Source organism: Camelus bactrianus, chromosome 3 (assembly GCF_048773025.1).
Source record: "Camelus bactrianus isolate YW-2024 breed Bactrian camel chromosome 3, ASM4877302v1, whole genome shotgun sequence".
Taxonomy (NCBI): Eukaryota; Metazoa; Chordata; class Mammalia; order Artiodactyla; family Camelidae; genus Camelus; species Camelus bactrianus.
Window position 1 is genome coordinate 31,807,873 of NC_133541.1, and position 17,303 is coordinate 31,825,175.

At 43.1% G+C, this 17,303-nt stretch overlaps 1 protein-coding gene across 1 annotated transcript in view; it reads left to right on the forward strand.

Moving 5' to 3' along the window:
- The first annotated feature begins 225 nt into the window (after positions 1-225).
- Positions 226-17,303, forward strand: part of NIM1K (NIM1 serine/threonine protein kinase) — a 59,630-nt gene continuing 42,552 nt past the window's right edge. The window contains exon 1 of the mRNA XM_010966322.3: positions 226-552. The gene's annotated coding sequence lies outside the window, so the exon portion shown is untranslated. The remainder of the gene's footprint in view (positions 553-17,303) is intronic.

Here is a 17,303-nt window from a genome sequence, read left to right on the forward strand (position 1 = left end):
CGGAAGGCTTTTTAATCTAGAGGCTGGAGCGGCTCATAACGAGGTGTGTTGATGGGAGCTGTGTCAACTCTCTTTTGGCTGTGTCGCCGCTTCCCATCCATGCTCTGGGGGCGGTCCTCTCTGCGGAAGGGCCAAACCCTCCTCCTCGAGTGTCTATGATGGGTGTCCCCGAGCCGCGTGCCCTTCTCCCTCCGCCCCTACCTCCTGGTTGCCATAGAAACCGGCCTACGAGGTCCAGGACAGTGTCCCAGTGCGCGACCGGCGGGTCTCCCTGTTCCCCCCACCCCCAGGCCAGCCCCCCGCTCCCGATTGGTCCTTCGGGAAACGCTGCGGGGCTCCTCAGTCTCCGCGGCGGAGGGGCTGGGGCAGCGCCGGCGGGCGGGGTTTGCCGCGGCCGCTGTTGGTCAGGTCGGCCGCCCCTGACAGCTCCGGGAGCCTCCAGCGCCGCCGCTGCGCCCAGACACCCACGCACCGCCCCCCACCGCGCCAACCACCCTGAGTGCCTGGCTTGGCGCCCTGCAGCCTAGCCCACGAGCGGGGCTCGCCACCAAGGTAAGCGAGGGCCGCGGGGCTCGAAGGCGGCACCCACACCCAACCTCCCCTTCCTGGATGCCGGGGAGGGGCGCCTCTCTTCCCCGCGACCCCGAGGGTAAAGGGAGAAACAGTTCCCGGCGGGGATGGGCGAACTGGGGTCAGGAGAAGGTTAGGCGCTCTTTGGGGGCGTCCCCTCCCGGGCCCATTGCCCGCGGGAGAAGAGGGCCGGTTCCTGGGTGCCGTGTGAGCCCTGGGGCGTGTGCGCCTGTGTCCCCGAGTCCCGGCTTGGTGCGGGCACCCGTGTCTGTGCGCGCGCCCACACGTGAGCGGGGAAACGCAGCCCCGCGCCTCTCCCTGCGCACACCAGCTGCGCGCCACCGCGAGCCCAGAGCTCAGAGTTTGTAACCAGGGCCGGGGATCTGCGTGACCCCAGATGGCCGTGGGCAGTGGAGGGAACTGACATTGACCCGCTGTGCAGAAGGGAATGAAATCCTCCACCACACTCCACACCACGACGCGCCTTAAAGAAAGAGGCTTCTTTTGCAAGACTGTGCAAGTAAGCAAGGACCTGTCTCCTCTTCCCAGAGGTCCTTCTGTAATATTAGGAGCTCGAGGACTGCGCGATACTGCCCGGAGAGTTTCGCAGCAGGGTCTTTAAAATGCCGTATCTGATCAGCTTTTGTGTGCCTGACAATATTTGAGCAGATGGAGAGGTCAAGGCAACAAATAAAGGCGCTCCTAGCCCTGATAAGGGCGGCGAAGGTTCAGCCATCTGCACATTTTTCCTTCCCTTTTCTCCCTCCCTCCTCTTCCGTCCCTCCCAGCCTTTCTCCCGACCCCTCTGCCCACCCCGTTCCCGGTTTTCGTCCTCCCGAGTTTATTAGACAAGAGGGCTCTCTGTTAGACCCACCCTCCCCACCCCATTCCTCGCCCCGTTTCAAACGGAGAGCGAAGGAACCACAATCTAAGCTCTCACCCGTGCAGCTCAGACAAGTTTGGAAATTAAACAACTCGCCTTTGCACTTGAGGCCGCGGGAATCCAAAAGGGAAACAAACAAAACCAGACCGAAAAATCGATTCCAAGTTAAGTCAAGATTGCAAAGGAAATCTAAAGCTAGTTGTTTGTTTATGGCAATATGGTGGTGCTGTTGTTTTTTAATGTTTGAAAAAAATGTATCACTCAAGCTTGCATCATCAGTATTCAATGTGATTCACAGAAGAGCTTCAAAAAGATGGTTTCTGTTAGTGTTGCAAAAGCACTTCTAATTTTGGTTGTCATGGTAACTGAAGAAGTCTCCCTGCACTGTGCCTGGCTGGAACCAGAAACTGTTCTTGAGGAGATCGCCCTAAGTCCCCTCCTGTTACCATGGTAATAATAACTGAGCTTATAAGATACTTGTTCTTTTCCTTAAAGCACTAAAAGCCCAAGACATATTTAATTTTACCTTTTCAGAGCTTGCCATTTGTGAAACAGATCATCCCTTTCAGACAACTAAGAGTAAACACTGCCCTCCAGCCAATCAGTCCTGCTGGCCCAGCTCTCTTCCCACAGCTCACTGCACTGAGGGAGAAGGCTGGAGGAGAGTTTGATGTTAAAGGAATCCTGGCCTAGGACCAGATCTCCCTCCCTATTTAGCATTAAGTTTGGAGTCCTAATTAGCTTTCTAATTAGGAGATGGGGGCATGTGGGTGGGAGGCCCAGAAAGAAGCTAATAGTGAAAAAGCTAAGTCCAGCTCTCCATAGACTGGTGGTGAGTGTGCTGTGAATTTGCCTAGTAAAGCCCTCATGGATTTATTTTTGGCTTGACCACTGTTAAGTGGTAAGCCTGAAAAAACCTTCAGCAAGGCTTCCTTCTGTGTTAGGAAAAATGTGGATTGATATTTAGTTTAAGGTGTGTGCTTTTTCTCTAGTAACTAAACTGCATTTAAAACAAAGGCAGTTCTGTGTGAAATCTAAATTTCCCAGTAGTGACTACAGGCAGGCTTTAGAGCCCTTTCTGCTCTTGGTTTAGCCTTAGATTTTTAGCTAAGGCTTAATTTGAGCGGAGCAATGGCCCCATTCAAATACTTTTAAAGGACCATACATGGTAAATACATATATTGATAGCATGTGATTGGAAAATTTGAAAGCTAGACTTGGAGTTTTAAAAGAAAAAGTATTTGTCTTAGTAGGCTCATGTTTTCAGCCAAATATCTAGTCCATTTTGAGAAACTTAAATATTAAAATAAATGTCAAATCCAACTGTATTCTTTGACTCTTATTACAGTATCTCTCTAGAGACTGAAGAGCCTTAATTCATTGGGCTGATTTTCTTCCAGTTGTTGAAAGGACAAATTGTTTACAAAATTAGTCTCATTCAATGATTGTCATTTCCTATGGTCGTTCTAGAAAAAGTTCTCTAGAATTAAAATGATCAATTTCAAAAAAAGGAAATATTCAAATTTCTTATGAAGACAATAGTCTACAATTTGAATTAAGCAGATCAAAGTTCTTAAATTACTTTCTCTCAAGAACTTAAAAGATAACTCAGTCATTATTATCCAGCATCCTGAGAAATTAACCAGTTTTATAGATGGGCAAATTGTGTTCAGAAGACTCAAAGTCATTTCAACCAACTTCTTGGAAAATTAAAATCACCTGGCATGTTTCTGAATGTGAGTTATCAGCCAGGACTCAGAGGATATCTAGGTGAGAATAGAGATAAGGTGGGATGGCAGGAAGAATTTAAGATTAAAAGAAAAGTTAAAGTGTAGGTAAAAAGGGTATTAAATGAGAAGAAAACTCACAGATTGAAGGAAAGAGAGTAAAAAGAAAAAACTGAGTGTAAAGAGAGTTGCACAGGAAACCTAAAACAAAACAAAAAAAAACCAATTTGGAGAACAGGAACCTAAAAAGAACTTTACTCTTCATCTTCCATGGAGAACTGAGAACCTGATGCTTTTCCAGAAAGCCCTGGGTATCCTATTTAGCCAAATCCTGCAATTTAGAGAATCTCTGGGAGGCCTGAGTGGTGGACCAAAAATCCACTGTGGCTCACTGCCTCCTCCCAGTGGTGTGGACGGAGGCATCCTTCCCACCTGCAAGTCTGCCAAACCAGCTGCTCGCTAGACTGCCTTCTTCCCAATCCCGAAGCCACCAAGAAAACTTTCTACATCTACATTTGTCGGGGTCATGTAGTTGGGATAATTTGTAGACATACTTGATTATGTAATTGCAATTTTTTACTTTAAATTGCAAGTTTTTACTTTAAAAAACTGCTTAAATTGGTATCAAAAATAATGCATTCATCTAATTTTATGAATTAGAGCATGTTAAGAGAGATTTTAACCAAACAACAGCCCCCTCCTTGGATGTAATCACTCTCTGCTCTTAGCTGTTTGTTCACATACCTCCCTATTTTCAAATCATTCGCTTATGTGGTTGGTCCTTGACTTACCAATTTTAGATAAAAATCTATGTCCTTTCTCTTATTGTAGGGAGAATATAGCTCTCTTACTCCACCCCTTCAACTTCCCCTTCCTCCATTTTTGCAGCGTAGTGGGTGGAAGAAAATCAGCCAGAGCTTCCTTGGCATAACCCTTTATTTGCAAATGCCCAGCCTGGGAAAGCTCCTAAGAACGTCTGGTTTGGGGAAGGTGGGCTAAATGTTTCCTAGGACTTCAGCCAGAGCATCCAAAGTTCAGCTAATTTCAGAAAGAGTTGGTCAAGAATAGCTCTTGGAAGAGGGAGGAATTGTTCTTCCAGATTAGTAGTCATTGAGTGAGTAATTTGGATTTTATACAGGAGGATGGGGAGAAGTAGTCGGGGCCAATGCTGGGATGGTGAGGAGGAAGAGTACCGTTACTTTTCCTTGTCACATACTGATTATTATTTATTTTATCAACTCAGGATTTTTAGCTTTGAATAATTTGGTTGTGCCCTTTGGAATTGTGCATGCTGCCAGACCATTTCCCTTCTTACTTTTTTTTTTAAAAAAAAAAAAACTCATCTCCATGCTCCTTTGTGTAGGACCATACCCTTAGCTTTACTATTAGTTTTGATACTCTTTGGGCATATGGTACATTTTGGTTTAAAATGTTCATTTAAGCACAAAGACAGCAAGTTTGCTGTAGACTGATTAGTGATAAGATGGCCAGGGCTAAAACGATGGTGCATCTGTCATGACCTTTCATGTCAACTGTTGGTAACTCTTAGTCATTTCTCCTGAATTCCTTTATTTTATTTATTTATTTTTCCTTATTAAATATATCTTTTTTTTTTTTTCAAATTTTGAGGCGGAAGGTAAATAGATTTATTTTTTGGTTTTTTTAGAGGAGGTACTAGGAATTGGACCCAAGACCTTGTGCATGCTAGGTATGTGCTCCAGCACTTGAGCTATATCCTCCCCCACTCCTGACTTCCTTTTAAATCCGTCCTCTTTCACCCTATCTCTTCTCTCTCCTTGACTACCTTGTCTTACATTTTTTCTTTTCATTTCTTAATCCTTTTTTCTTTATCATAAAGAAATACTCTATTTCTTTACTATAAGACATATTATAAAGTGTGTATTCTATTGTTTTTAAAATTTTTTTAATTGAAGTATAGTCAGTTACAATGTGTCAGTTTCTGGTGTACAGCAAAATGTCCCAGTCACACATACACATATTCGTTTTCATATTCTTATAAAGTATGTATTCTAAAACAGTAAGTGTTCCAGAGGCAGTGAGAAGTAGTGGTTAAGTCTAATTCTGGAACCAGCTTGCTGGGCTTGAATCCTGGCTCTGCAATGCACCTACTGTGTGCCCTTGCTTGACCTCTTTGTACCTCAACTTTTGGGGGCCTATAATAATGGCACCTACCTTCTAGGATTGTTGTGAGAATTAAATGAGTCGATTCATGTAAAACTCTTAGAATTGTGCCTGGCACGTAGCAAATGTCCATGTGGCTAGTGTTATGCCAGAAGCACAGGCATAAATGTTAAAGTGGAAGAGATAATTATCTACAATTGTCTATAATCCCAGCTAGAGAGATGACCATGGTTAACATTTCAGAGAATTCAAAGCAAAAAAAAAAAAAAGGGAATAAAAAAGGAATATTGTACATCCAGTTTCATTGTTGCTTTTTCCATCTGTCTTTCTCTTTCGAGCTTTTCTGCATACCACTGATGGCTCAGTCTTCTTCTGTATGGTGTACTTATTTTCCGTATTGATCCTAGGACAGAGCCTTACAAATTAGGTTCTCCCTAAGTACTAACTGACTGGGAGGTCATTTCTTCCTTCTGGACCCTTTGGAACAGGTGTAAAGAGAGGTCCTAGCATGAATTTAAGAAGCCCCCGTTACAGTGAAGACAGGTCATATCTTTCTCTAGGCAATGAAAACCCTCTGGAGATGGCATCTGAAAAGTGTGGATTACAACAGAATGAGAGAACATGTGTATGAAAGATGGTGGAGGAGTCAGGGAGGGCTAGATGGGAACTAGAATGGAAGAAGTGGGACTCACTGGGACCATCAAGCCCGGAGGTGTGGGTCTCCCCACCTGCACAGCACAGGCCACGTGGAATGTGGATCTGATGTTTTGATCTTTCATTGGAGCTTCAGCAATTAGATGAGATTGGGAAGCCAGTGAAAAGGATTCTGTGTGCAGACACATCCTGAAAGCTGGGGCTGCTTTGATCTCTTGGGAGATCTGACCTGGTTTGGCCCTGTTCCCAATACATGACAGTCACCAGCCTCCTTCACTCACACAGGAAGTGTGTAGCTAGAAGCAGCCAACTTAGCAACATGTTCAGAGTTTTGGAATTAAGCCTTGAGCAGCCACAGTGAAGATTCATGCCTCTTGAGAACACTCTGTGTAACACTGAAACAAACTTGTATTAGTGTGTTTGTGTTCTGTCATGTTGCACGTACTAGAAAATTGCTATCTTCCCAGGAAGCAGAGAAGCTCTTTGGATGATTGTGGGCTGGGTAGTGGGCTTTGGATGGAGAGGTGAGAAGGTGATGTGGAAGGTGAAGGGGGATGCCTCTGTCTTGCCTAAACTCAGGCTTCCTTAAGAGAGAGTCACTCTTAAACACAGCACATCCATGTGAGAACCAGTCTGTGTGGTTTGGTGTCTACTGTCTGCCAAGAAAAGGTAAAAAGATTTACCAAAACAATAAAAGAAGTGATATGGTTAATATCTATAGAAAATAGGATGCAACATTTTTAAAGGTTAGGATACTACAGGGCTAAGTAACTGGATTCTTGGCTTAAATCTGTTTCTCTCATTGCTAGAATATTCAGTGAGAGTTGCAAATAAGTGACAAACCTTTTTGTTCAATGCTAGATTCTTTAGTGAAAGTTGCCCATCAAAACAGAGACTAAGATTCAAATACAGACTATTACTCCCATTCTTGGCTAACAAAATACACTCTGATCATATTTAATCACGAAGATTTTTTAAAAACATTTTTTGCTGGGCAGATAATTAGATTTTTTTTTTTTTTAATGGAGGTACTGGAGATTGAACCCAGGACCTCACGTATGCAAAGCATGCACTCTACCACTGAGCTATTACCCTCTCCCTGTGAAGATTTTTTTTTAAAGCCTCTTAAACCTTTCTGAAGTTCTAGTTTGGACAAATACCCCTTGGACATTATCGGCAGCACCAGTTCCTTGAGGAACTGGAACGGACGATGAGGTATAGATTTCCCCACCCTTTATACTGTCTCAAATTCAGTGGTACATTGAAGAAAAACCCACATTTCACCTTCTGTCTCCCTGACCTACATTTCCTTATCTTAGCACTTGCCTGATCACAGGGGCGGATTCTTTCAGGCATCATCTCCTTCAGGAAATTTTCCCTGAACACTGGTGATACTCCGCGGCTCTCTGGGTGCTCGCCTTTCCTGTGCTTGTGTCTAGCCTAGTGCTTTGCACGTTACATGTAAATGATCAGTTTAATGTATCCACCTTGCCCCGCTAGCTGATGACTTAGTTGTATCTGCATGGCTCTTGGGGAGCATCTTGTACCACTGGCATAAAGTAGGCAAGTGCTTAATTAAAAATAAAGTTTGCTGAGCTGGACATTTCGTCTTGTTACTGGCGAAGAATTCCACAGTGGAGTGGGAGACCAGCCACTTCATGCTGCTTAGGGTGGGAGTGAGAGCAAGGAAGTGGAGGAGAATGATCTCTCTCTCATCCTCGTCCTCTGCTGCCGCATCTGCTCAGTGGGGCTTGCCTGTGACACGCCAGCTCCTGCTCACAGGACCCGGGAAGCAGCAGCATCTGTCGTGTGTGAGGCTGCAGCACACACTCCGAGGTCAGAAGGGCCTGGACTGGAAATCAGACCCTGAGATTTATTGCCTGGGCAGCTTTGGACAAGTGACCAAGTCCTTTGGAAGTTTAGTTTCTTCATCTGAAAAATGAGGATAATTGCAGGCACAGGGCTGTTGTAATGATGGAAGTATGTACAGATGGTTCCCGACATGGTTTTTTGACTTTATGGTGGTGTGAAAGCGATATGTGTTCAGTAGAAACCCAACTTCCAGTTTAGAATTTGGCTTCTTCCATGGGCCAGCGATATGTGGGTCTATGCTCTGTGTGATGGTGGGCAGGGGCAGGGGTAGCAGCCACAGCCCCCGGTCAGCCCTGCAGTCATGAGGGTAAACAGCTGACACACTTCCAATCATGCTGTACCCATCCAGCCATCCTGTTCTTCACTTTCAGTACAGCCATCAATACATTACATAAGATGGTCAATACTTTATTATGAAATAGGCTTTGTGTTGGGTGAGTTTTGCCGACTGTAGGCTAATGTAAATGTTCTGAGCACATTTAAGGCAGGCTAGGCTAAGCTTTTAGCTATAAAAGTTTACTTTTCTTGCAGAAGCAGCAGTCTAGATAGGTGCATTTGTCAGTTCAGGCTGCCATAACGAAATACCATAGAGTGGGAAGCTTAAAGAGAAATCAATTTTCTCATAGTTCTGGAAACTGGATGTTGAGATCAGGGTGGCAGTATGGGCGGGCTCTGATGAGAGCGCTGTTCCTGGCTTATAGCCACCTTCTTGCTGTGTCTTCGTGAGGCCAGTGGGGAGGCGAGGAGAGTAAGGGGGGTCAGCGCTCTCTGACCTCTTCTTATTAGGACACTAATCCCAATATGAGGGCCCCACTCTTATGACTTCATCCAAACCTAATTACCTCCCAAAGGTTCTGTCTCCAAATGCCATCACATTGGGGCTGAGGTCTTCAACATATGAAGTGGGGGCAGGGAGGGGCTGGACACATTCACACAGAGCAATAGGCAATCGATAGCTTTGTTTTAGCTTCAGTTTATTCCTGCCTTTCTGCTGTGCCATCCTTCCTTTTGCTCTCATCTTTATCACTTCATGATCTTTAGGTGGCTACTACACCTCCAGACAAGGTCCACACAGGAAGAAAGGGAAAGGAGTTATACTAGTTGCAACTATCTCCTTTTATCAGGAAATACAAGGTGTCAGAAACCTCTCACTAGGTTCTCATTGGCCAGAACTGTGTCTCTGGACAGCCCTAGCTGTGCGAGAGAAAGAGAAATTGGGCTTTCCAGCCTCTATAGCAGAAGAAATCAAGGAAGGGAGAGTTAATAAAGATGTTGAGAGAGCCAGGCTACGATGTCTGCCACACTATCACTAATTGATAGGGTGACCATATGTCACAGTCCGTCAGGGAAAGCCTTGGTTTACACCTGTTGTCCCAGTGTGATTATTAATAGCACCCCCTTCTACTCTCAAAAGTGTCTAGGTTTGAATGACAAATTCTGTGTTTGCCCTACTTATTGAGCACCTGCTATTTATTGTAAGCTCTCATTAAATAGTAGCCCTTAATAAGGAAGATAAACCACAGCCATAAGACAAATAACAAGGCACGACTACATATAGTGGATGCTTCTGTGGTACAGACAGCCGACGTGCTGGGCTTACAGGAGAGAGAAATGAGTGTGAATTGACAAATGAGTGAGTTGGTTCTGATGGACGTGGTGTATAGGAGGGAGATGTAACACCAAGACACACAAAATAAATGGGTTGGGCATAGTTTAGAAGATGGAAAATTAGTTTGTGGGCCAGGGGCTTTTCTTTGAAAAGACTAACAACAGACAAGGTTTAATGCTGCCTCTGTTTGAGCGATGAGCATTTCCTATCATGGGCTGTAATGAATGCTAAACTATGATTTGGTAAAATGGTATTTTTGGCACAAAATAAAAAGCCATTTATATTTATTAAGTCAAATATACTTTTTTTGCCATTACAGAACTTACAGAAATTTCATGTATGAGGAGAAAAAAGATTTTTTTCTAAATTATTCTCTTGTGGAGCATGTAGTAGGGTATGACCTTGAGTTGTCTAATGAAGTCCTCTCTGATCAAGAGAAAATATTTTCATCTTCTGAATTTTCTTTTGAGTAGATCTCAAATGAAAATAGGTAGTTAGCTGTTTACTTTTTTCCCCTTAGCTTGGTTTTTAAGTTCCCAAATTTTGTTTTAGATATTCATTCCTTCTGTCAGGCTGGCTGGTGGACTGACAGTGGAAGGAGACAAATTAAAGAAATTTGGTTCTAGTCTTGTCCCTGCCACTAACTAGAGAGTCTCTCTGGATCTGTTTCTCAGATGCAAAATGAGAGATTCAGTAATCCTGTGAGCACCTTCACTTTGTGCTCCTGGAAGTCTGTATGTGTGCTCGGGGTATTGAGGGGACCCCTGAAACAGCCATTCTGCTTGCAGCCTCAGGGATGTGTGAAGAATGTCACAGAGGAAAGCTGAGAGACCACCAGGTGCCTGAATGTCCAGCCGGGCCACTTGCCACTTGTCCTGGGGGAGCGGGAAGGCATTTCCTGAATAGCGTGGAAGAGCAATGTGAGGAAGGATGCGCCAGGTGTGTTGGAAGAAAGACCGACAAGGAAGGAAAGGGTTTGTTTTATTCCAAGTTCTGAGCTATTTCACAGTGTTCCAGGAACTGAAGACTTATCTGGTCCAACAAGCAGAGTGACAGCGAGGCTCCCCGCACCTGTTGCGGGTTGGCATCCTGAAATGTTCTGACGGCACTTCATGGGTCTAATCATTCTGACACAGTCTGTGGCCGCTGGTTCTTCAGCTCCCTCCCTCCTACTCCCATTTTCACTATGACCTCCTTTCTAAAGGACATCCCTGTGTTTTGCAGCCTTATTTCCCTGTCACTTTTATTTTTGAAATAAAAGATTTTGAATCTAGGTCATTTGCATGTTCAATCATCCCAATTAGTTTTTTTTTAAGATTTTCCCTTGGCAAATAAAGTGATCAAATAGCCGAATATAAAGTATTCCAATGTCATACTGTCCGAGGAGTAACCACACCATCGATTTTGATATCTAAGTTGCTTATTGAAATGGTGATGCTGGACTGATGTCTTCAAGGTACCGAGGGCTCCTGTCCCTGACCTATTCCAGGCTCCCATCCCTGATCACCCTTAATGTGGTTTGGAATTCTTTTGGAATTTTTCTTCCCTCTAAGTCCTCATCTATACCTTCTCTTCTAACTTATCTTCCCTTTTCCTAAAAACTTATTTATTTTTAGGAGATCTTCCTCAGGTAAGATTTTTGTTTCTTCAACTTTTCACTTGTCGGAAGATGGAATCATTTGCTGAGCACTTACTGGTTTAGCTAACTGATAAAAATCTTGAAAAAGATTCCTCGCAGTTTCTTGCCCAGGACAATGCATTGCCTTTTTGGAAAGTTGCTTAACATTCTGTGCTTCTGTCTGTTCTCAATGACACATATGTAACAGTTCTGCTCATGCCTCTTTCAGAAGGTTTGAAGATGTTTGCAGTCCTGAAATTTGGAGATGAGAGCAGCTAGTCTACAGCATAAAATTGAAACAAGTCTGTTTACTTGTTATGTATTGTGAAATACAAGACAAAATATACCATTTGAAGTATATTCATACACAGAAACAAAAAATAACTGAGATTTTGATTAAAATTCACTGTTTATAGATTCATTTGGGGGAGAGTTTACATCTTTACAATATTGAGTATTCCCTTATTAAACATGGAATGCTTCTTCCCACTCATTAGATTTTCTTTTATTTTCTCCAGTAAGCTTTCATAATTTTCATAATTTATGTCTCTCTCCTTTGTTAGATTTATTCTCAGGTATCTCATGAATTTTATTGCTACTCATATGAATGTAATATATTTTATTATTCTAATATTTCCTTGTTATTACCAGATTATTATTGGTGAATACAAATATTACTGATTTTTCACTAATCTTTTCTCCAGCAACACCCTTTAAACTACTTATTAATTTTCATAGTTTATGAATAGACTCTGGAGGATTTTCCATGTTTAAACTCTTTGCAAATAACAGTTTTGTTTCTTTTCAGTATTTAGTTCTTGTCTTCTTTCATTGACTAGAGGCTCCAATAAATATTGAACAGAAACAGTGGTAGGTGGCCCTTGTCTTCTTCCTGACTTTGTGGAGGATGCTTCCAGTATTTCATCATTTAAAAAGATGTTTGCTATAGGATTTTGGTTGATAGCCTTAACTTGGCTGAGCAAGTTCCCCTCGATACTCAGTTTGCTAATATTTTTGTTAATAATGAGTATACAGTTTTATTGGGTGCTTTTTCTGCACCTGCTGAGATGTTCTTTTAATTTTCTCCTTTAAATGATTCATATGTTAAATTTACACATCCTTTATTGTTAATCTGGGCTTACATTCTTGGGAAAAATTTTACTTGGTCATACTTTTATAAATATACAGCCAAATTTGATTTAGTCTTATTTTATTTTACATTTTTGGTATCTGTGTTAGGGAGTGAAATTGGTTTATAATTTCACCTTTCTGAATAGTCTGCTAAATTTTCAACAGGTGTTCTAGTCCATGATGGCTTGAGTTGTGATTCTAGCTCACAGTATAGCTTGTTTCTTCTCTGGGGTGTACATATACAGCAAGTATTGCTATGTATTCTTATTTACCTATAACTTCTATTGAGGCATCTGGACTCATTTAGGAATAATCATCATCATGAACTATTTTGGACTTTCTCTATATAGGTTATTATCCTATAGCATAGGGTTGTCCAGAGTTCCATCAAGTCAGTTCTGATCCTTGCAATGCGAAAGACAAGTCCATTACATAGCTGGCAATAACGGGTAGTCTGTGTATTTACTACCACTGATATTCATCAGGCCTAATGGTTTATTCAAAAACAAAGCATTTTATACTACTCAGCTATAAAAAAGGATGAAATAATGCCATTTGCAGCAACATGGATGGACCTAGAGATTATCATACCAAGTGAAGTAAGCCAAACAGAGAAAGACAAATATCATATATCACTTAAATGTAGAATCTTAAAAAAAATGAAAGAAATGAACTTATCTACAAAACAGAAATAGCCTCACAGACATAGAAAACAAACTATGGTTACCAATGGGGAAAGGAGGAGGGGATAAATACGGAGTTTGGGATTAGCAGATACTAACTACTACATATCAAATAGATAAACAACAAGGTCCTACTGTATAGCACACGGAACTACATTTAATAGTTTGTAATAACCTATAATGGAAAAGAATCTGAAAAAGAACATATATATGTAAGGCTGAATCACTATGCTGTGCACCAAAAACTAACACAACATTGTAAATCAACTATACTTCAACTTTAAAAAAAAAAGAATGGAAACACAACAAAGCACTTGAAAGAATCTTCCTTTCTGACCCTCCTGCCTGCCCCTGCAGCTGTCACTGACTCATGCCATGCCCAAGCTTGGGCTTCATGGTGGGGTCTTTCCTTTGAGCACTGTGTCCCACTGTAGTGTACCCCAAATGGGGGCAGCCAGTGGAATCAGGAGGACCTGGATCACATGCTGGCCCTGCCACTCACCTGCTCTTTGAGTCTGAACAAATTCCTCAACCTCTCTAAACTCTAGTTATTTCATCAGTGCAATGGGAATTTTAATATCTGTCTTACAGGGTTTGTCACAATGACTGATCAATAATATAGGAAGCAGTGTATAGTAAATACTCAATAAAAGTAGCTTTTAGTATACCTTCCCTGCCATCCTGAGTAAAAGGCTAGTAAGACTATGCTAACACCAACTAAAAGTATGGCCGCTTCCAAATGTCCTTCAAAAGGTGCTATTAGTTTGTGGTTTATAGGTTTATATTACATCACCTTGCATATGTTTTGTCTTAATTCTTTTCTTTTTAACAAATATTTATTTGGCACCTACCCTATCCTAGGACTAGATGCTGGGGAATATTGAGAATATGAGATAATTAAGCAGCAGAAGTCAGTCCAGAAAGGCCAAACATAAGTAGAATATGAGCTGACAGGATATCAGATATGAGATATCAATACAAGATATGAATATCAAGATAAAATATGAGAATATCAAGAAGTGAGTTTAGTGGGAGCAATGAGGGTAGAGAAACAAACTCTTCCTGGTCTAACACCGAGAAGGTGAGGGTTCAGTAGGATCTTGAAGACAAGGAGCAAGCGTGTTCCATCAGGGCAAGCTGGGTACATCCAGCCACCGGGGCACGAAAGGATAGTTTATGCCAGGGAAGGTAAAACTTGAGGAGTAAATTGCATAATTTATTCAGATCTCAGAATTTCCTTCAGGGCTGGATATTTCGCTGTGAGTCTTTGAGCTTGGGGAAAGGGACGAGGGATGCCTTGGAATCCTAGGCAAACACTGACCCTCTAGTGTCCTGGTGTTGGGATTTGATTCACTGCTAATTAGTGTTGGTTTTGGCTCCCCTGGGGAAGTGTAAACACAAAGAAGGCAAGGAGTAGGGAGAAGGGCAGAGGCAAGTGCATGGGTGTGGATATTTGCAGAACTGTTCTGGGGGAACTGAGGAGTGCAGAGAAGGTCTTGAAAATAGAGCAGGGATTATTTCTCATGCTTTAAAATATAGCAAAGTCTGCTGGAGGCTACCAACCTGTCACGCCCTTAAAATAAAAACAGAGGGAAAAGGAGCCTTCTTTACTTTTACTGTGATCATCTTAACCTCTGTCGCTTTCCAAAGGGAAGCCATAATCAGGCTGTTTTTATTGTCTGTGGGCTGGAGCAAATGCTGGTCTGTAAACATTTGGTGCTTCCAACTCAAATAGCCTTCTTAGGAATGTCTTCCCACATCTGAGGTGTGTTCACTGAGAGCCTCGGAATGCTGTACAAAAGCAGCGGGGCATCGCATCAAACCCACAAGTTTTCAGAAATTTTCCAGCCAGAGGTGCTCGGGTTAGGGCGCACTTGTAACAAACCTGCCCTTGTTTTGGGAGACAGCACTTGAAAGAGTTTGGGGGTTTTGTTTTGTGGGGTTTTTTTTAGATTTTTGTCTTTTCTTCTTCTTTATAGAAGAGTTGTTTATAATGGATTTTTTTTCAACCATAAAAGGATGTTTATGAGAGAAATATCTATTTCTGTATCTTCTGGGATCCACACTACCTTTTAAAATATCTATGATTCAGGTCAATTCAGCCAGCATTTATGGACTTCTCCTGGGTACTGGGTGCCCTGAATCCTGAAATTAATAAGATTGAGGACCTGCCCCATAGAAACCCACGTTCCAGGAGGGAGGACAAATATGTACCCAAGTAACTCAAACACCAGACGGGATATGGAGATGTTGGAAAATATTGAAGTTCATGGGGAAACCCCAGAGGGGGAGCTAAATTCTGCTTGGAGTATCAGAAGAGAAGGGAAGGAAAGAAAAGAGTCTAAATTCGAATACATAGAGTTTCAAGCATTAGGTGATTGAAATGAGAAAAGGAATGGAATTGATCTTTTGTAAAACAAGACTTTAAAATAACTTTTGTGCTTACCAACAAAATCTGTCGATTCAGTTATGCATTAGTCTACTCTATAAACATGCACTGAGTACCATGATGTGCCAGGCACTATGTAGCGATAGCGGCGAATAGAACATCCTTCCCTCCTCAGTTCCCTCGTTGTCGAAACAGGTGGACAGAGGTGTGCACACAAACAGTGACACCACAGAGAGACAAATATACACCGAGGGATGCACAACATACTCTGAGAGCATCATGGATGTAGGGAAGTCATGGAAGACTTCACAGGGAAATAGAGTTTTGGAGGTATGATGGAGATCGGGTTGTGAGAACAGTCCATGTAGAGAGGGTGTGTTGGGTACAAAGGCAGAGGAGCATGAAGGAGTCTGGAACGTTGATGGGACCTCAGGTGTCTTCCTGTGTCTCAATTACAGGATCATAGGGGAGGAAAAGTTTGGCTGGGTCTGAAAATTAAACTGACAGAGATTAACAGGAGAAAAGCATACATATTTCTTGAATATACATTTTATGTGACATGGGAGCCTTCATAAGGAAATGAAGACCCAAAGAAACAGTTAGACCTGAGTATTTTATGCTGGGTTTGATGAAGAGTGGACAGTCATGGAGGAAAACGATGGGTTAAGGAGTACGAGTTAAGTTAGTGTAGTCAACTGGGGGAAGCTTAGCACAGCCTCTTGTTTGGAGTCTTCTCCACGCCCCTGTGCCTTCAGAGATAAGGCTATTCCTTTCCTCCAGGTGTCCGGAGAGTGCCTCTCACCTGAGGGTTGTATAACGTGTTTTAGGGGAGAAGGGAAAGGGCGTAAGGAAGTCAAAGTGACCTTCCTGCTTAAAATATTCAATGTCCTATGGTGCCATATTTTGGGGTAGCATATCCTGAACCCCATCAGGGTATATGGAGCGGGGCAAATGGGAGGGAGCAGGGGAGATGAGAAATGAGGCTAGAAATAAAATCAAGAGCCAGATCTTGAAGAGCTTTCTATACCATGCAGTGGAGATTGAATCTTATCTGATAGTCATTTTAATGAAGGAATTTAAGTGGGAAGGTGATGTGTACATTTTAGAAAGATCCTGCAGGTGCTTTCCTGGAGAATAAAATTAAAGTGTGCAAGACAGGAAACAGGAAAGCCTGTTAGAAAGCTGTCTCAGCCAACTAGGTACAGGGTGGGGTTAAGACCTTTAAAGGCCATCCGCCTGCCTCATCGTCTCCCACACGCAATTTGAAATGTAAGCAAAGATAGCCATAAAATAAGTATAATAAAACCCAAGGTTGTGATTTTTCTTATGATGATTTTTTAAATGTACCGAAAAAATTCTACCAAATATCAAAATATTTCAAGAGTTTTATTGCCTCCTCTCTTTGGTGCCCCGGTCTGCTGGTGCACTAAAGCATGTGCATCTCTGCGTTTTGTGGGATCCAGCCCTGCCCAGCAGAGGCTGGGGGCAGGATGATGGGTAAAAGGATTGGGGTGGTTGGAAGTGGGAGGATCCACAGGACTGGGTGAGGGGACGAGAGAACCAGGGACCGTGCCGAAATTTCTGAGCCGGCTGGCAGGGGAGCCGTTGTGCGCCGCCTCCGCTTCTCTCACACCTCATCCCTGACTGTTGGTAGAGGCCCCTCCCAGGCAGGCACACCTCCAGCCTCTGTTCCCCCTGCACAGTCCCTCCATCGTTGGCACTTAGGCCAGGCTCCAGCATGTATTTTACAGTGTCCTTGTCTGAGGGCCCCAAAGAAATCCCTCACAGACTTTAAACTCCTCAGGACCAGATTCAGCATCTGGCATAACCATCATTTCAGCACCGCTCTGTCATGAGGCTCCTGACACACCTTGGCTCAGATAGGAGGGCTCAGCAGGGGCCCCCATTCCTTTCTCATCCCCCCTCCTTGTTAGTGGCTCCTTCGTGCAAAGGCAGCCTGGTCCCCTTACTCCTTCTGGGACTGTGGCTCAGTGACCAAAGGAGAAGATGCAGCTCGAGGGAGAC